Genomic DNA, 20,607 nt, shown 5'->3' on the forward strand with positions numbered 1-20,607 from the left:
AACAAACATCACTATTATTATTATTATTATTATTAGATTAGCACACACAGAGTCCTTGCTTGGAATAGTAGAATTGTTGTCATAAAACATTGCTTTGGCACTGATGCTAATAAAATTCTATCTCATTGTTAGTGGTCCTCTCCTGTTGTTTGATTAGAGAAACAGTGTGGCTAGAGAAGCAGCGTGGCTCATTGGAAAGAGCCCGGGCTTGGGAGTCAGAGGTTAGGGGTTCGAATCCCGCCTCTGCCACTTGTCAGCTGTGTGACTGTGGGCAAGTCACTTAACTTCTCTGTGTCTCAGTTACCTCATCTGTAAAATGGGGATTAACTGTGAGCCTCATGTGGGACAACCTGATTACCCTGTATCTACCCCAGCTCTTAGAACTGTGATCTGCACATAGTAAGTGCTTAACAAATACCAACATTATTATTATTATATTAGGTTTGGGCTGCTATCCCTTTAAGACCCCTTCTTCCTTTTCCCACCATGCTTTTCCCCACCACTTCAGGCCACCTGGAGGGAGACGGAAGCAAAGGTTGTAACAGCTTAGCAGGTCTCCAGCAGGGTAGTAGGGAACTTTTGAAAGTTTTGTTTGGACTCCGGAGGAGAGGATTGGGTTGGGGGTGTAGTTTCCTAGAGGAGAAATCCATGTCCTTGTGTCCTGCTGGTTGCTTACTAAGGACCTAGTTTAAAACCTCAGTGAGAAAGTGCCTGGGGAGCAGTGTTGGAGAGAAGTGGAAAGGCAAACAACCCAGCAGAAGGGAGAATTGCTCTTGCTGCGATTTGCTGATCCTGCGTGTGCTGCTCTTGTAGCTGCCTGACTGCACACAGAATGGAAGTAAGTGAAGCCCTGTTAACGGACTTACAAATAGAGTTGGCACTTTGGGGTACGCAGGAGTGGGTGGTCTGTATCCCACTGTCTATGCTCCTTCTCAACCTTGAACTTTATGTTTTTACGGCATTTGTTAAGCACTTATTAGATGCCAGGCGCTGAACTAAGCTCTGGGATAGATTCAAGGTGATCAGGTTGGGCAGAGTCCTTGTCCCATAATAATAATAATAATAATGTTGGTATCTGTTAAGCGCTTACTATGTGCCGAGCACTGTTCTAAGCGCTGGGGTAGACATAGGGGAATCAGGTTGTCCCACGTGGGGCTCACAGTCTTAATCCCCATTTTACAGATGAGGGAACTGAGGCACAGAGAAGTGAAGTGACTTGCCCACAGTCACACAGCCGACAAGTGGCAGAGCTGGGATTCGAACTCATGAGCCCTGACTCCAAAGCCCATGGTCTTTCCACTGAGCCACGCTGCTTCTCCACAGTCTTAATCCCCATTTTCCAAATGGAGTAACTGAGGCACAGAGAGGTGAAACGACTTGCCTAAGGTCACACAGGTGTGTGGCAGAACAGGGATTAGAGCCCAGGTCCTTCTGACTCCCAGCCCTGTGCTCTATTCACTAGGCCGGGTTGCTTCTCCTGACTTGTTAGAACTTCTAACTCTCCTCTTCACGTATCATTTTTAATAAAGCCAAACTCTTGGAGATTGAGCTTTTATGTTTGTGTTTATGTATGAGATTAAGTGTGAGGATAACTGTAAACAGCCCTGTACAGGGTCTGAACTGGCTTGGAGACTTAGGAATCTAACATGAGATGGTGGGAACTCAGAGTCCCTGCCAAATAGAGGCCCCAAGCACTATAGACGACTCCAAAATGAATACACAGCTCCCAAGACCCCCTCCTCTCAATGCTAAGGTTTCCTGGGCTGGGGAAGTTGGAGGGTCACAAGGTGACTGATGAAATTGCTCAAGAAGTTGGAAGGGCCACTTTGAGTAAATTCAGGTGCTGTGGCTATTTCAAAGATTGGACATTACCCTTCTTGGTAGACCTCCAGTTTGGGCAGAGCGTGATGCCACAAAGGGACCACACGTTATGTATTGTCCAGTCTCCCAGTTTGGGCAACTTCAGATAGTCTAGTTCTGACCTTGCCAGCCCTGGAGGTCATATGATTGCAAGCCTTCTGTGCATTCGTTACAGCCTACTGCGGTATCCTGGGTTGAATTGGACTTACCAGGAAATTGAGGAGAGAGGCATTCACCCAAACATTGGCTATCTAGGGTATCCTTGTGTTCAATTTAATAGAGAACATCTTTTTGCATCCAAAGGGGTGGTAAGGAGGGAGTTCAGCCAATATTTGTTTTACATGCTCTCTGTGTTCAGAGAAAAGGAAAGAGTCACAAAGCACACATAAAAGGGTTAATTAACAAATCAGATTGCATGGTGGCAAACTCCCATTTGACATCCAAGGAGCACCTTCCCTACTGCCTGGAGGCTAGATCCTGAGCAAAAAACAAGACATGTACCTTTCTCTGAACTAGTTGTCCTCCTGCTTATTTAATCAAAGGCCCAGTTTTTGCTTTCAAGGACTGAGGGAAAATTACCTCATGGTTGTTACTGTAAACTTGCCAGTCATTACTCTGCCCTAATGATCTAGTCACATGTCCCCATTACAAAAGGGAGCTCTCATTTCATCAGTATGAGTCGGAACCATAAATTAAATCCCAAATCCCAAGCAATTTGCAGAGTGACTATTAGAAAATAAGTTCAACGACCTATGAGTTTTTTCCATCTACAGAGAAATGTTAATATTAGACTCTTTTTTTTTCCTGTGGTGGTGTTTTTAATTTAATAAAAAAAAAAGTCTTGGAGGAGCAGGAATGATAGGGGAAGGGCAAAAGGTAGGGCCTGTCTCTTGGCCTACATGCCCTAGGAAAACCCAGTCCCAAACCTTCCCACAGCACTGTAGTGACCCCAGTTAGAGCAGAAGAATTCACTCTGTGACAGGTGAGTCCTATAGAGGTCACTATAAACTCACTTGTGAATAAGAGGCTAGCTGCTTTCTCCAGAGTAGATATTCATCAGTAATAGAAATTTATCTCTGTCTCCCTCCCTCGTCTCTTCCTCTCTCCTTCTATAATGGCAAAATAACAATACCTGCTTCCCAGAAACCAACTGCCAATTAAGAGCACATTTATTTGTTTTTAAACAAATGGTCTCCAAAGTAAGTGTGATATCTCAGCACTGTACAGATCATAGGATTTTCATTTTGGCCCTTTGGCAGGACAGATCATTAGCACATTTTTTTCCTCAGACAGGGAGAGGCTGCATCTGCAGTTTTCTTGGGCTCTGACGATGCTGCAGCTGTTTGTGAAATTGACCTTTACTCACACAGGCTTCAGAGCCTTACCATCCAGGGGTATCTTGAAGAGCAAAAATGGTGGTCGTGGTGGGTGGACCTTTTAAAGGGCAACGTGCCCAAGGACTAAATCAATATAACCAATAGCAGCAGGCCAAGCGTGTGGTTTTGGTGTCTCCAGAGGAAAGAAAAGGCCAACAGGGACATTTTCTCATCTTATCATGCTAGTGTTCCAGTGAAACCTCAGTAGGGCCATTGTCAAAAGGGCACAGGATCTTCTAAAATCAGTAGGGCATAGGAGAATCTCTAACTTTTTGGAATTCCATTCAGCGGTATGTGAGGATCACTTACCTGTTGCCTTGCAGAACACCAAGCCAAAGCAGTTTGGTGACGATACAATCTGAATTAATCTTGGCTTTTTTTCTCTGCTTGCAAAGCTTCTCTCGAGGAGACATTCTGCCTTAATGTATCAGTGGCAACTAAAGACCTTTAATATGCTTTCATCATAACCAAATGTCAGCAATCAATCTGTGGTATATGAGCATTTATTGTGCTCAGAGTGCTGTATTAAGCACTTGAGAGAGTACGATACAAGAGTTGGTAGACACTTTTCCTGGCTACCAGGAGCTTACAATCTAGAGCTTGCAATTTTACCATCTTCTCCTCCAAGAGCCCTACCCAGACTCAGCCCCACTTTTCCTCATTTCCCACTCCCTTATGTGTCGCTCTGACTTGCTCCCTTCGTTCTTCCCCCCGTCCCCTTTCCCCCCAGGCCACAGAACTTATGTACTTACCTGGGATTTTATTTATTTGTGATGATGTCTGTCTCCCTGCCTCTGGACTGCAAGCTCGTGGTGGGCAGGGAATGTGACTGTTGTTGTATTGTACTCTCCCAACTGCTTAGTATAGTACTCTGCACACAGAAAGTGCTCAATAAATACGATTGGATGGAGGGGGAGATGGACTTTTGAAATAAATTTACTGATGTGTACATAAGTACTGTGGGACTGAGGGTGGGGTGAATATCAAGGGCTTATCAATTCTATCTGGATGATCTGAGTTTCAGTTGGTTTAGGCTATTATTCTCCTTTTACTTCTCACACCCCATATTTGGATTACTTATCTCTTACCTTATCAAAGACCTGTGATCTGGTTCTTTAATATAAAAAGGGAATGGGAAAGCTTTGCCATTTTTTTTTTCCTCTGTACTAACTGGTAGAAAGTTCGTGAAAGGAGCGAAACTTTTTCGAGGCATTTGTGGGGAGAAGCCAATGAAGGAAAAAAAAAATCTTCTTGTGGGATATAAAATGTTCTTTGAGTCCATCTGTCTCTAATTTCTGGTTGAAAGTAGTTGTGCCCTTACTACATCTTGATTTAATAATAATAATAATAACAATGTTGGTATTTAAGCGCTTACTATGTGCCGAGCACTGTTCTAAGCGCTGGGGTAGTTACAGCGTAATCAGGTTGTCCCACTTGAGGCTCACAATCTTAATCCCCATTTTACAGATGAGGTCACCGAGGCACCGAGAAGTGAAGTGACTTGCCCAAAGTCACACAGCTGACAGGTGGTGGAGCCGGGATTAGAACCCATGACCTCTGACTCCAAAGCCCGTGCTCTTTCCACTGAGCCACGCTGATTTAGGCTCCTACAGAAAGCGGAACGGTTTTGTCCCGTCCTGTGAGGGGGTGACTCATGGATCAAGTGCTACTGATTCTGGCCGGTTCTGCAAACTTTTGTTTTAATGGGACACGGGGGTCCTGCACACTACTATAGGTAGCTGAGCCTGTGGTCCATAGTCTAGTAATAGTAGCATTTATTGAGTGCCTAAGTTTTGTGGTGCACTAAATTTATCATTAGAGAAAAACAAAGTAATATGTTCCCTGCCCATAAGGAATTTATGCTCTCAAATGGTGTGTGTTTGGGGGAGAGCAAATACTGAAATATTTCAAACTGGAGAGGTTGAAAATAAGTAAAGCAGTCGTAAATGTACTAAGGAGGGTGTAAAGAAGTCTGTAAGAGCTAGAGTTGGCTGGAGGGATGATGTAGCTCAGGATGCTGGAAAATTAGTAGGGGAAGACTTATTGAAGGATGTATACATGGAAAGAGCTGTTATCTGTCTGATGTGGGAGTTTCACACAGAGGGAATAGCATGAATGAGGGGATAGGGTTGGGAGAGTAGAGAGTGAGGTACAGCTAGAAGGTTGGCTTGGGAGGAATGAAGACAGGGAGTTGGAGAATAACGGTCGAAGAAAGCAGACAAAAAAGGTAGGATGAGATGGTGGTGAGCCTGGAAGCTGATTCTGAGGAGTTTTTCTTTGTCAGGAAACCGGTGGAAGGTTTTGAGGCGAGAGAGACGTGGACCAAAGCAATGCTTCAGGAAGGTGATCTGTGCCACAGTACGTAGTGTAGATCGGAGCAGGGAGAGGCTGGGAGAACAGCAAGGAGGCTAATGCAGTGACCCAGCTGTGGCAAGACCAGAGCATGTACCAGGGTGGCAGCAGTTTAGGTGGAGAAGAAGGGGTAGAGTTGGAAAATGTTGCACTGGGAAAAACCAACAGGATTTGGTAATTCGGTAAATATGAGAGTTGAACAGTAGTGAAGTGTTGAGAATGGCCCCAAGGCTGTGGGCTTCTGGGATGGGAAGGACGGTGGTGGCGTTGACTGATTCGGGGCGGGGGGCAATCATTGAGTGGGATTAGGGAGAAAGATGAGGATTTTGGTTCTTGGTATGTTGCGTTTGATGTGCCCATAGGACATCCAGGTGGAGATGTCACGGAGGAAAGAGGAGATGTGGGATTGCAGGCCAGATGGGAGGTCAGGGCAAGAGGGAGACATCTGGGAGTCGTCCGCCTAGAGGCGAAAGTGGTAGCAGAAGCCATGGGAGCAGATGAGCTCTTCAAGAGAGTGAGTGTAAAGCAGGGAAAGTAGATGATCCAGAACAGAGCCTTGGGGGATGCCTATGATAAGATAATGAGAGAGAGAGAGAGAGAGAGAGAGGGGAGCCAGTGACTGAAACAGAGGAGCAACCTGAGAGGTAGGAGGAGAAACAGGGTAATACTGTGTTCACAAAACTGAGGCCTGATAGTGTTGAGTGGGAGGGAGCCATGCTGTCAAACAGCAATGAAGTCGTGGAGGATCAGGATGGAGTACAGTCCTCTGGACAGCAAGGAAGTCAGTGGTGACCTTGGAGAGTGCAGGCTCAGTGGAGTGAGGAAATCGAGTCAGAGTGCAGAGGGTTACATTTGGGTACATTCCGGTCGTCCAGCTTTCCAGAAGTACAAATGAAGGATTAGCTAGCTAGGCCGACCACCTTCTCCCCTCCGGCCCTCACGGCTCCCATTTTTTGATGGTATTTAAGCACTTACTAAATGTCATTCATTCAATTGTATTTATTGAGTGCTTACTGTGTGCAGATCACTGTACTAAGCACTTGGAGAGTACAATCCAGCAATAGAGACAATCCCTGCCCACAGTGGGCTCACGGTCTAGTGTCACTGTTTTAAGCGCGGATTGGTACAAGTTAATTAGGCTGGACACAGTTCCTGTCCTGCATGGGACTCACAGACGAAGTAGAAGGGAGAACAGGTACTTAATCTCCATTTTACAGTTGAGGAAATTGAGGCACAGAGACGTGAAGGCAGTATGGTCTAGTGGATAGAGCATGGGCTTGGGAGTCAGAAGGTCATGGATTCTAAATTCTAATTCCAGCTCCACCACGTGTCTGCTGTGTGACCTGGGGGAAGTCACTTAACTTCTTTCTACCTGTTTCCTCATCTGTATAATGGGGATAAGATAAATTGTGAACCCCACGTGATAAAACCTTGTACTTATCCCAGTGCTTAGCTCATAGTAGTTGCTTAATACCAGCATTATTGCTAGCTGACAGTAATGGGGAAATATCCATTTGGCCAGCTAAATCACTTAATACATTCAATTGACATGTTCTCAGCCAACTCTCTCCAGCTTCTTAGACCAAATTGTCTCTCTGACATCAAAATACTACTCATAGATCACCTTTAGATCGGATGGCAAACTCACTCCTCAAGGGCAGGGGCCATGCCATTTACTTTTATTGTTTGCTCCCAAGTGCCTAGTACAATATACTGCACTCAGACATTCAACAAATACTATTGAGTTGAATCTCTAGGTGGCACTAATCTTTTAGTAAATAAAGCTATTATATAACAAATCTGCAGTTGGAATTGGGCAAATATCATTTAAAAAAATTGAAACTGAAATTCTTAGTTAAGGCTTACATGAGTAACTGAAAGGGAACAGAGAAAACCTTTCCATTTAATGAGCACATTTCCTGCACTGTCTTTTGATGTCTCACCACCTTCTAATGTCTCTTCCCCAATTGAAATGATTATCTTCACGATGTCAAATTGTCATAAATGAAGATGTTCTTTTTCTTCCCAAAAGAATATTTGCAAACCTTATTTGCAAAGTACTTCAGAATGACATTTTTAATTTGCTTTTTTTGTGTGTGTTTGTCTTTCAAAAGAGACAAAGGCCACCAAGGAAACAGGGATTTTAAGTAGAATAATAATAAAAAAAAAATGTGTTTACTATCTGCTAAATCACTATGTTAACTGTGGGGATAGATATAAGATTATTTGCTTAGATATGCACCCCCTTCCACATGGGGTTGACAGCCTTAGAGAGAGAGGAACGGGTAGTTTATCCCCATTTTACAGATGAGGAAATCAAAGCCCAGATGGTTAAGTGACTTGCCCAAGGTCAAACAGACCAGTGGTAAAGCTAGGATTAGAACCTAGGTCTGTAAACTCTGTCCCATGCTCTTTCCACTAGTTGTGACCCTTCCAAGCATGTGGTTGGAAATAAATTATATTGGAGCTAAGAGAAGACATGTTAAGGACAAGTAAGTATTTTAACAGGCACTGAAAGCACGATCATCCCCACTAGACCAAACTGCTACCATGCTGATCCAAGCACTTTTGTTCCTCCTTGACCAGTCATCAGTCCCCTCACTGACCTCCCTGACTCTTGTCTCTTCCCACTCCAGCCCATACTTTACTTTGCTGCCTGGATCATTTTTTCTACAAAAACCATTCCATTCATGTCTTCTCCAGTCCTCAAGAACCTCCAGGAGTTGCTGGTCCACCTCTGCATTGGACAAACTCCATACCATCAGTTTTAAGGCACCCGAATCAGCTCTCTCCCTCATACCTCACCTCGCTGATTTCCTACTACACCTCAACCCATTACACTCTGCTCTAATGTCAACCTACTCACTCTACCTTGAGCTCATCTATTCCTCCACAGACCCTTTGCCCACATTTTCCCTTGGGTCTAGAATTTCCTCTTCCTTCATATCTGACGGTCCGCATCTTCAAAACCCAATCACATCTCCTTCAAGAGACCTTCCCTGACTAAACCTTCATTTCCTCTTCCCACCAACCCTGTGTCGCCTATGCACTTGGCTGTGTACCCCTTAAGCATTTTGATTGCCCAGCTCCACAGCACACATGTACGTTCCCTTACACCCTCCTATTTCCCCTATCGGTAATCTATTTTAATGTCTGTCTACCCCCAGAGACTGTAAATTCCTTGTGGGCAGGGATTGCATCTGCCAACTTCATTGTATTGTCCTTTCCCAAGTTCTTAGTACAGGATTCTACACACAGTAAGTGTTAAATAAGTATCATTAATTGGTAGTGTGGTGTTTAGGTCAGAAAGACTAAGCCTTATGAAATGAAAAGGTATAAACCCCCCAAATAATATCCATCAATCAATGATATTTATTGGGGTTTACTGTGTGTAGAGCAATAAACAGACTCTGAAAATGGCAGAAAGTCACAGGATTAAATCGTGAGCAGGCATTTTGGGAGGGAGGCTGTGAGTGGTGGTGAGCGAGACAGCTGGAGGCCGAAGTGGAACCAGGAGCCGCACCCCCCACTGATCTGTCCCCGCCTCTGCCACCAGAAGTGTTGGGACAAGAGTGGTGAAATAATAGATAAGGCAGCATATGCGTGGGAGCTGCGCAGCAAATGAGGAAGAGACGTAAGTGGCTCATGTGCCACAGTTTGACCAATGTGGATTTAGGCTACTCATATTGGCTGTCTTGATTGGCCTCTAGGTGTTGTCAGGTTCATCACCTCTCTGACTTTGCTGAGTGTGAACCTTTTGCAGGCCAGTCACAATCTTGGCAAGCCTGAAAAATTCCTGAATTTCCCTGCAAGGCTAAGGAAATGAAAATGCTTTCTAATTTACAACTCGTGTCATTTCTCAGTATGGTCAAAATAAACTACTACTCCTACTTAGAATGTGAGCCCTATCTGGGCCCCGATTATCTCATATCCACCCCAGTGCTTAGTACGGTGCTTGGCATATAGTAAGCACGCGGCTTAGTGGATAGAGCATGGGTCTGGAAGCCAGGAAGATGTGGGTGCTGTGTGACCTTGGGCAAGTCACTTCACTTCTCTGGGCCTCAGTTACCTCATCTGTAAAATAGGGATTAAGAGCATGAGCCCCATGTGGGACAGGGACTGTGTCCAACCTGATTAACTTGTATCTACACCAGTGCTTACAACAGTACTTGGCACATAGTAAGTGCTTACCAAATACCATTATTATTATAATCTTCACTTAAATGCCACAGTTGTTGTCAGCGGATAAGAATTTGAAACCATAATCCTGCATGAACAGCCAAGATAAGGTTGACATACTTTCTCCCTTCTAGACTGTAAACCCGGTGTGGGCAGGGATTGTCTCTCTCTATTGCTGAACTGTATTTTCCAAATGCTTAGTACAGTGCTCTGCACACAGTAAGCGCTCAATAAATACAATCAAATGAATGAATGAAAGTCAGCCTCTCCTACGTTCTAAAGTCCTCCAGTATCCTACTCACTGCACCCCAAGTCCCTGAACTTTTCTTTTTGCAACCCCTCTATGGCTGAAGACGTCTCCCAGAGTCATAGAGGTCATTATGGACTAGCCTACCACTCCTTTCCAGGGGCCGGCTGTAAGAAGGCCGTGGACAAAATGCTCCTGCCCCCAGATCCCCAGGACACGGGTCTCCCCAGGCTCCCGGAGCTTCTCCCCAACCCCTAACCACAGGCAGACATCAAGATCTGGGATCTTTACCATATTTAATATATTCTTAATAAGGTAAAGCAAATCCAGGTTAAACGACCTTTCTCTGGTTCTAATAGTGTTCCCACCAGGGCCCTTTGTACTTCTCAGAGCTCACGTTCTCCCTCTCAAGGGCAGGAGACTTGCTCCTCCGGAGTCCTGGCTTCTGCAACAGATGCAGCTTCCGTGGCCGTTTTCACTCTCTGTCAAACTGGCCCCTCTTGTGCTCAAGTATGGGAGCTTCTAGCGTGGATACAGACATGGCTCTGGCCATATTGGAAATGCCCATGCACTCAGGGCACATGCCCTCAGGATGTGCCAATTCATCCAGAGTAATGATATTGGTGACAGCAGCTGCAGCTCTTGCTGCAGAAGAGGAGGCTAGGTATCTTCACTTTTCTGCTCCTCCTTGGGAATGTGGGCCTGTGGGATTCTATCCTGTATCCTGGACAAAACTGGAGCCATAACAGGCTTGGCTTTAGGCCTTACAAAACCATTTGGGTTGTTTCATCTTGTCTGCTGAGACACCCCCTGTAGACAGTAAGATCCTTAATAATAATAATAATAATAATAATAATTATGGTATATAAGTGCTTACTATGTGCCAAGCACTTTTCTAAGCTCTGGGGTAATCGGGTTGGACCAAGTCACTGTCCCACATGGGGCTCACATTCTTAATCTCCATTTTCCTGATGAGGTAACTGAGGCCCAGAGAAATGAAGTGACTTGCCCAAGGTCACACAACAGAGAAGTGGGGAAGCTGGGATTAGAACCCATGTCCTCTGACTCCCAAGTCTGGCTCTTGCCACAAGGCCATGCTACTTCTCCAGGAAATCGAGGCTGCCAGGAGGCTGATTCCCTCCATGTGAGCAGGGAACATGTCTACCAACTTTAGAGAAGCAGCGTGGCGCAGTGGAAAGAGCACGGGCTTTGGAGTCAGGGCTCATGAGTTCGAATCCCAGCTCTGCCACTTGTCAGCTGTGTGACTGTGGGCAAGTCACTTAACTTCTCTGTGCCTCAGTTCCCTCATCTGTAAAATGGGGATTAAGACTGTGAGCCCCACGTGGGACAACCTGATTCCCCTGTGTCTACCCCAGCGCTTAGAACAGTGCTCTGCACATAGTAAGCGCTTAACAAATACCAACATTATTATTATTATTACGGTGTACTCTTCCAAGTGCCCAGTACAGTGGTATGTACATAGTAAGTGCTCAATAAATACCACTGATTGGCTGACCCCCTCAGCGTCTGTGGAGTACACATACTGACGACACACCCCTTGACTCCACATGTGCTGCTTTCTCTGGGCTAGAGAAACTAGGCTTTCTTTAGCAAAGAACAGTGGAGAAAGAGGGTGGGGAAGGGGAAGGAGATGGGAAAGCTGTGATGGATCTACTGAGACTGGATGCCCCTTTTTGCCCACTGATTAAAGAAGCAGTTTCTCCCTGAGCAAAGTTTCCTCCTTTTTGATTTTTTTCCCTGTTATTGGTGGTATTTGTAGAGCTGCGTCTTTTCTTCTTTTTTCCAGACATATGTTAGAATTCATAGGTCTGTGCAGAATCAGAAACAGAGAGTACAGACTGAGAAGAGGCCTGCATTTTATTTGTAGACTGGCACTTATTTACTTCTGGGCCCCAAACAAGTCACTTTCCCTATCCTGGATCAATTTATCTATCATCCCTCTTCCCTGGCTTCTAATGCACATTAAGGAGAACATGTCTGGGCCTAAGCTTTCTCTCTGGGAGTAAATAAGGCACTTTGCAGGGAGCACCGATTCTTTCAGCCCACTCACTGGGGGCCATTTGGAGCATTGCTTCAATATATGCCCAACGAAGGCAGCGGGACCTTAACTAGTCCCCCTAGTGTACAACCTATTCTCAGGGAGTAAATGCAGTTCCTGGGAGAATTGGATTTATTATTATTACCGGAGCTCTGTAGGCACTCCGTTTAAAGAAGGGGGCTAAGAGCTGGTTGGCCAGAGGCATGGGGATTCCTCTGTCTTCTGTGGCCCTTGGAAGGAAATCTCTCCAGTCATAGGGATGATGAGGCTGGGGCTGTGGCAGCAGTGGGAGCTCCCGGCAAATAAGGATTTGGGTAGGGGGGGCGTTCCTCCACCACCCTCCTTTGTCGCTACAGAGCTCAGAATAGGTCACATTCCTTTAAATAAAGCAGGGGACAGGGGACCCCTGGAGGGAGTCTCATAGAAACCTGTGGAACTGAGCCCTGCAAAACTTGGCTCCAGCTGGAGTTTTGGGGCAACTTCCTTTGACTGTCAACCATCCCTTCTCCTCAACACATTATCCAACCTTGGCTTCACGGACTAGATCCTCTCCTGGTTCTCCTCTTATCTCTCTGGCCGTTGATTCTCGGTCTCCTTCGTGTGTTCCTCCTCCCCCTCCCATCCCCTAACTGTAGGGGTTCCTCAAGGGTCAGTTCTTGGTCCCCTTCTGTTCTCCATCTATACTCACTTCCTTGGTGAACTCATTCACTCCCACAGCTTCAACTATCATCTTTACGCAGATGACACCAAAATCTACATCTCCTCCTCTGTTCTCTCCTTCTCCCTTCAGGCTCGTATCTCCTCCTGCCTTCAGGACATCTCCACCTGGATGCCGCCCGCCACCTAAAACTCAACAAGTCCAAGACTGAGCTCCTCATCTTCCCTCCCAAACCCTGTCCTCTCCCTGACTTTCCCGTCACTGTGGATGGCACTGCCATCCTTCCTGTCTCACAAGCCCACAACCTTGGTGTCATCCTTTACTCTGCTCTCTCTTTCAACCTACACATCCAATCCTTCACCAAAACCTGCTGGTCTGACCTTCACAACACCGCCAAGATCCTCCCTTTCCTCTCCACCCAAACTGCTATCTTGCTGATACAATCTCTTATAACATCCCGACTGGATTATTGCATCAGCCTTCTCTCTGATCTCCCATCCTCCTGTCTCTCCCCGCTTCAGTCTATGCTTCACTCCGCTGCCCGGATTATCTTTCTACAGAAATGCTCTCGGCATGTCACTCTCCTCCTCAAAAACCTCCAGTGGTTGCCTATCAACCTTCGCATGAAGCAAAAACTCCTTACTCTTAGCTTCAAAGCTCTCCATCACCTTGCCCCTTCCCACCTTACTTCCCTTCTCTCCTTCTATAGTCCACCCTGTACACTCTGCTCCTCTGCCACTAACCTTCTCAATGTGAGAAAACTGTCCCACCGTCAACCCCTGGCCCACGTCCTACCTCTGGTCTGGAAGGCCCTCCCTCCTCACATCCGCCAAACTAGCTCCCTTCCCCTGCTTCAAAGTCCTACTGAGAGCTCACCTCCTCCAAGAGACCTTCCCAGACTGAGCCCTCTCTTTCCCTCTTCCCCTCCCCGCCCCCCATCACCCCACTCCCTCCCTCTGCTCTACCCCCGCCCCCCACCCCACAGCAATTGTGTATATTTGTGCATATTTATTATTCTATTTTATTCATGATGTGTGTATATCTATAATTCTATTTATCTATTTTGATGCTATTGATGCCTGACTACTTGTTTTGTTTTGCTGTCTGTCTCCCCTCTTCTAGACTGTGAGTTTGTTGTTGGGCAGGGATTGTCTCTCTTGCTGAATTGTACATTCCAAGTGCTTAGTACATTGCTCTGCACACAGTAAGCGCTCAGTAAATACGATTGAGTGAGTGCTTTAAAGAGGTGGTAAGGAGTTTCTGTTTGAGGTGGTGTATGGCCAGTTACCACTGATTCTTTTGAAATGTGGTGTTGGAGAAGGCTTTTGTGACTGACCGAAAAACAAATGGATTTTGGAGCAAATTAAACCAAAGTGGTCTTTGGAAGGCCAAATGACTTGACTTAGATTAGCATATTTCTAATTCTCTGGAGAAGACACTAATGCTAGGAAAAGTGCAGGGAAAATGTGGAAGAGGCAGACCGGCAGCTAGATGGATAGAGACCATAACAACGATAATGGAAGAACCATTACAAAGGTTGCAGATTATGACAGAGGACAGGACACTCTGGAGAAATTATATCCACGGAATCGCTATGAATCGGAAACCACTCGGTGGAACTTAATAATGGCCAATCATTTGAGGTTCTCGAGGAGTGGGGGAACATGGACTGAAAGGTTTTTTTAGAAAAATGTTCTGGGCAGCAGGGTGAAGTATGGGCTGGAGTGGGGAGAAGCGGGAGGCAGGGAGGTCAGCGAAGAGGCTGATGCAATAATCGAGGCAGGATAGGTTAAATGCTTGGATCAATATGGTAGCAGTTTGGATGGAGAGTGAGGGCAGATTTTCATAATGTGAAGGTAGAATTGGCAGCATTTGGTGACAGGTTGAATGTGTGGGCTGGTTGAAGAGAGAGATGCATTGAGATAATGCCAAGGTTACAGGCTTGTGAGACGGGGAAGGCGGTGGTACTGTCTACAGTGATGGGAAAGTCAGATGTGGGACAGGGTTTGGGTGAGAAGATGAAGAGTTTGAGGTGCAGGTGGGTCATCCAAGAAGAGATGTCCTGAAAGCAGGAGGAAATACCTGGGTCTGAAGAGAAGGAGAGAGATCAGGGCTGGAGATGTAGATTTGTGAATCATCTTCATTGAGATGGTAGTTTGAAAGGGTGGGAGTGAATGAGTTCCCCCCAGGGAGTGTGTGTAGATGAAGCGTAGAAGGGGACCCAGGCCTGAGTCTTGAGGGACTCCCCCAGTTAAAGGGTGGCAGGCAGAAGCGGAACCTGCTAAAGATAAAGTGGTGGTATTTGTTAAGCGCTTACTATGTGCAAAGCACCGTTTTAAACGCTGGGTGATACAAGGTGATCAGGTTGTCCCATGTGGGGCTCACAGTTTTAATCCCCATTTTACAGATGAGGTAACTGAGGCACAGATAAGTTAAGTGACTTGTCCAAAGTCACACAGCTGGCAAGCGGTGGAGCCGGGATTAGAACTCATGACCTCTGATTCCCAAGCCCGGGCTCTTTCCACTGAGCACACTGCTTCTGAGAATGAGTGGCCAGAGAGATAAGAGGAGAACAAGGAGAGGACGGCGTCAATGATGTCAAGGTTAGATGCTATTTCCAGGAGAAGGGGGTGGTCCACAGAGTTGAAGGCCGCTGAGAGATCAGCTTTTGGCACACATTTGTTTATGTGTGCCATCTATTCTTCTCCCCTGCCTCGTCTGGTAAAATTGTGTTAAATTGTGTATAGGAAAGCAGCGTGGCCTAGCGGAAAGACCATGGGCCTGAGAGTCAAAGAACCTGAGTTCTAATCCTGGCTCAGCCACCTGTCTGCTGTGTGATCTTGGGCCTGGCACTTTACTTCTCAGTGCCTTAGTTTCCTCATCTTAAAAATGGGGATTCAATGCTTGGTCTGCCTCCTACTTAGATTGCGAGCCCCATATGGTATAGGGACTGTGTGTGACATGATTATCTTATCTACTCCAGCTGTTAAAACAGGGCTTGACACAAAGTAAGCATTTCACAAATACCACAGTTATCAATTATTATTAATGGTAGAAGGCTTACTTTGACCCAGGACTTTATTTGGGATCTTGCCACTTAATGGCCTAAATGACCAGCAAGTGACATCGATAGGACAGCTCAAGGAGCCCATTGTGGCATTTGTGATGGATCTAGGTCTCACAACCATAGAAAATGTTTAGATTGCTTTGAAGCCTGATGTCACTATGCCACCACATTCTGACAACCTCCCCAATGGATATACTGGCCTTCTTACTTTGATTTGTACTTCCTTGCTTTCATTCATTCAACCATATTTATTGAGCGCTTACTGTGTGCAGTAAGCTTATCATTGCTTATCATTGCATCACTGAACAGCGTGCTGCCAAGATGACAGCATTCAGTTTCATTTTGCTAATGAAGAGTTTTGCTTGAACTCCTTATGGTTGTTAAATTTACTAAGCCATTTCCTTAGCCTGAATCTACTGTTGAAGTCAAATGTTTTTGTAAAGTCTATCAAAACAATATAGAGGTCTTGATGTTGCTCCCTGAACCCCTCCTATAATTGGCGTGCTATGGAGATCGTCTCAATCAATTGATGGCATTTATTGAGCACTTATTGTGTGCAGAGCACTGTAATAAGTTCTTGGAAGAGTACAGTATAACAGAGTTGGTAGCCAAGTTCCTTGCTCACACTGTGCTTACAGTCTAAACCCCTAATGGTTACCCATATATCTCCTCACTAAGCATAAACTCCTCATCAATGGCTTTAAGGCTCTCAATTCAGTAGTATTTACTGAGCGCTTACTATGTGCAGAGCACTGTACTAAGCACTTGGAATCTACAAATCGGCAACAGATAGAGACAGTCCCTGCCCATTCACGGGCTTACAGTCTAATCGGGGGAGACGGACAGACAAAAACAATAGCAATAAATAGAATCAAGGGGATGTACATCTCATTAACAAAATAAATAGGGTAATAAAAAATATGTACAAATGAGCAGATGAGCACAGTGCTGAGGGGAGGGGAAGGGAGAGGGGGAGGAGCAGAGGGAAAGGGGGGGAAAAGGGGGCTTAGCTGAGGGGAGGTGAAGGGTGGGGTAGAGGGGAAGCAGAGGGAAAAGGGGAAGCTCAATCTGGGAAGGCCTCTTGGAGGAGGTGAGCTCTAAGTAGAGCTTTGAAGAGGAGAAGAGAATTAGTTTGGCGGAGGTGAGGAGGGAGGGCATTCCAGGACAGCGGGAAGACGTGGCCCAGGGGTCGACGGCGGGATAGGCGAGAACGGGGGATGGTGAGGAGGTGGGCGGCAGAGGAGTGGAGCGTGAGGGGTGGGCAGTAGAAGGAGAGAAGGGAGGAGAGGTAGGAGGGGGCAAGGTGATGGAGAGCCTCAAAGCCTAGAGTGCGAAGTTTTTGTTTCGTGCGGAGGTTGATAGGCAACCACTGGAGGTTTTTAAGAAGGGGAGTGACATGCCCAGAGCGTTTCTGCCAGAAGATGAGCCGGGCAGTGGAACGAAGAAATAGACTGGAGCGGGGAGAGGCAGGAGGAAGGGAGATCAGAGAGAAGGCTGACACAATAATCCAGCCGGGATATTATGAGAGCCTGTACCAGTAAGATAGCCATTTGGGTGGAGAGGAATGGGTGGATCTTGGCGATATTATAAAGGTGAGACCGGAAGTTCTCGGTGATGGATTGGATGTGTGGGGTGAATGAGAGAGCCGAGTCAAAGATGACACCGAGGTGGTGGGCTTGAGAGACGGGAAGGATGGTCGTACCGTCCACGGTGATAGGGAAGTCAGTAAGAGGACAGGGCTTGGGAGGGAAGATGAGGAGCTCAGTTTTGGACATGTTGAGTTTTAGGTGGCCGACAGACATCCAGATAGAGACGTCCCGGAGGCTGGAGGAGATACGAGCCTGAAGGGAGGGGGAGAAGACAGGGGCGGAGATGTAGATCTGTGTGTCATCTGCATAGAAATGATAGTTGAAGCCGTGAGAGTGAATGAGTTCACCGAGGGAGTGAGTGTAGATGGAGAACAGAAGAGGGCCGAGAAATGACCCTTGAGGAACCCCAACAGAGGATGGGAGGGGGAGGAGGAGCCTGCGAAGGAAACCGAGAATGACCGGCCAGAGAGAGAAGAGGAGAACCAGGAGAGGACGGAGTCCGTGAAGCCAAGGTGAGATAAGGTGTGGAGGAGAAGCGGATGGTCAACAGTGTCAAAGGCAGCTGAGAGGTCGAGGAGGATTAGGATAGAGTAGGAGCCATCTCACCCCTTTCCTACTACAACCCTGTCTACACACTTTGGTCCTCTAACACCAATTATTGTACCTTGATCACATCTCTCTTGCCATCAAACCCTTGCTCGTTTTCTCCCTCCCCCTTTATAGCCTCAGGTCACCGCTTTCCCCATCTCCGAAGCCTATTAAAATCATATCTTCTCCAGGAAGCCTTCCCTGAATAACCGATATTCTCCCCACCCTATTCTCCCTTCCTACTGCATCAGCTTTGCACCTGAGTCCGTACCCCCTAAACTCTTCAGTGCTCAAACCCCCTCCATACCTCAGCACTTATGGACTATATATATTCTTATATTCTGAAGCTTCCCTTACTGGGAATTCATTTTTTTTCTGTCTCCCCCACCAGATGGGTAAGATCGTTAGAGAAGCAGCGTGGCTCAGTGGAAAGAGCCCGGGCTTGGCAGTCAGAGGTCTTGAGTTCAATTCCTGACTCTGCCCCTTGTCAGCTGTGTGACTGTGGGCAAGTCGCTTCACTTCTCTGTGCCTCAGTTCCATAAAATGAGGATGAAGACTGTGAGCCTCACGTGGGACAACCTCATTCCCCTGTATCGACCCCAGCGCTTAGAACAGTGCTCTGCACGTAGTAAGCGCTTAACACATACCAACATTTTTATTATTGTTGAGGGCAATGATAGTGTTTATTTACTCTGTTGTACTTTCACAAATGTCTAGTGTGGGGCTTGTATACACTAAGCACTCAAATACCATTGATTTTATTAAGCACCTATTGTGCACAGAGCACTGTGCAAAACAATGGGGTAAAATACAAGGATAACAATTAGATACGACCCCCATCCCTCCGGGGTCTCACAATCCAAGAATGAGGTGGAGAGGAAGTCGGGAATAGACACAGGAAGATGGTAAAATAATATGACTATGTAAACAACCTAAATGAGTCATGTAACTGTTTACAGGCCCATACTGCTTCATAGGCAACAGTGTGTTGTGTAACAGTGTGTACTGTTGAGCCTCTCATTGGAGTCCTTTTCAATCTGTGTTACCCTGGCTCTCTTCAGCTTTTGTATCCTATCTTAACCAGACTTTATTTGCCTGTCACGATGTAGGTTTCTATAAGCCTCTCTTTTATCAGGGTTAAGAGATCCTGTAAGGTGTTTGTAATGCAGTACTGGTTTTTCCGGAAGTAGACCTTAAATCTCTGAGTTCAATTCTCAAGCCAGAGTTGGTGGCATCGACTAGCCACGTCCAGAACACTGATATCCACCTGGTAAATTGTACTGTGTAGATACTTCTCTTCTCTACTTATATTGAAGGTTTTAGACTTGATTTTCTGTTTCGACGGAGCTGCTGTAATGTTGCTATAGTCCTTCTTGCTGGTATTTTCATTCTCCCCGAACCAAACATCGAACCGTCTTGGTGGCTTGGAGGACACGTTTTCACACACTGGCTGTATTGTCAATGTAAACTTGGAGTGTGTCAGATGATAATCTGACCAGGACTCTGCTCCATGCATGGTTGCCACAATTTGCATATTCCTCAAGTCCCTCTGCCACATGATCATAGAATTTAAATTGTTTATTCTGCCCTCCGGGGTTGTATGTGCCACCTTTCTCTTCCCCACACAAGAGCTGCTTCAGTGCCCTGTCATCTATTCTCCTCTCATATTAAGCTGAGAATAACTATGGTCACAGGATTTCACTTTCAGTAGGGTCATCTTTGAAAATGGACACCTCCAGATGATGTCATTAATGAAATACCATTGTATAGTTTTGGGGCAAATTTAGGCCATCTTTATTTGGTCGGCAGAAGATGATATTGATGATCACAATAGGGTGTTTAGCACAGTCACTGAGTAAAAATAGACCATTGCTGATTAGTTTACCAATCCCATATAGTCTGGTACCACTTTTCCACATTTGGGCACCATTGGCTACTTGCCATTCTTAGCCATGTTTTTCTCAAATGCCCTCAATTATTCTGAAGGCTAGGTCAATTTGATTCCTTATTTGTTTCACAGTGAAATAAGCTTCGGATAGGGTTGAAGGAACGTGCGGTTGGCCCTTAGGCATTTATTTCCTTCCTAGTGCTTCTGGTTTTCCTGTGAAGCTAAAGAGAAGGATTGTAATTTCAGCGCACATTTTATTCCTTTTAAGAAACAAGAAAATCACACTCCATTTTACATGGGATTCATGATGCCCAGTGTTGAGGGATCTACCCAGCTTCAAAATGGGACATGTCTAAAGGGGTGTCAGAGGCAAGGTAGGTGGGGGTCCCCCTCACAGTTGTCCCAGAAGTCCCAAGCCCTCCTCAATCAATCAATCATATTTACTGAGCACTTACTATGTGCAGAACACCGTACTAAGTGTTTGGGAGAGTAGACTACAACAGAATTAGCAGACGTGCTTCCTGCTCCTAATGAACTTACAGTGTAGAGGGGGAGGGGCCTAGGAAACAGGGCTAGGGGACGTGTATGTGCTCTGCCCACAGTAGGTGCTCAGTAAGTACCATTGATTGATTGATCTAGGGGGACCAGCAGATTTCTCCCTATTCTTTGTGGGGGACTCCAAGTCACTACCAAACTGCTGGCAATTCTGCCCCTTGAAGTGGCTAGGGGCACTTAATGTGTGGA

At 46.0% G+C, this 20,607-nt stretch overlaps 1 protein-coding gene across 3 annotated transcripts in view; it reads left to right on the plus strand.

Annotated features, from left to right (window-relative positions):
• The first annotated feature begins 510 nt into the window (after positions 1 to 510).
• The window catches only part of GLIS3 (GLIS family zinc finger 3), a 489,852-nt gene continuing 469,755 nt past the window's right edge, over positions 511 to 20,607 (plus strand). For all 3 annotated transcript variants that reach the window (XM_029055436.2, XM_039910818.1, XM_039910817.1), the window contains exon 1: positions 511 to 838. The gene's annotated coding sequence lies outside the window, so the exon portion shown is untranslated. The remainder of the gene's footprint in view (positions 839 to 20,607) is intronic.

The sequence above is a fragment of the Ornithorhynchus anatinus genome, chromosome X5 (genome assembly GCF_004115215.2).
Source record: "Ornithorhynchus anatinus isolate Pmale09 chromosome X5, mOrnAna1.pri.v4, whole genome shotgun sequence".
Classification (NCBI taxonomy): Eukaryota; Metazoa; Chordata; class Mammalia; order Monotremata; family Ornithorhynchidae; genus Ornithorhynchus; species Ornithorhynchus anatinus.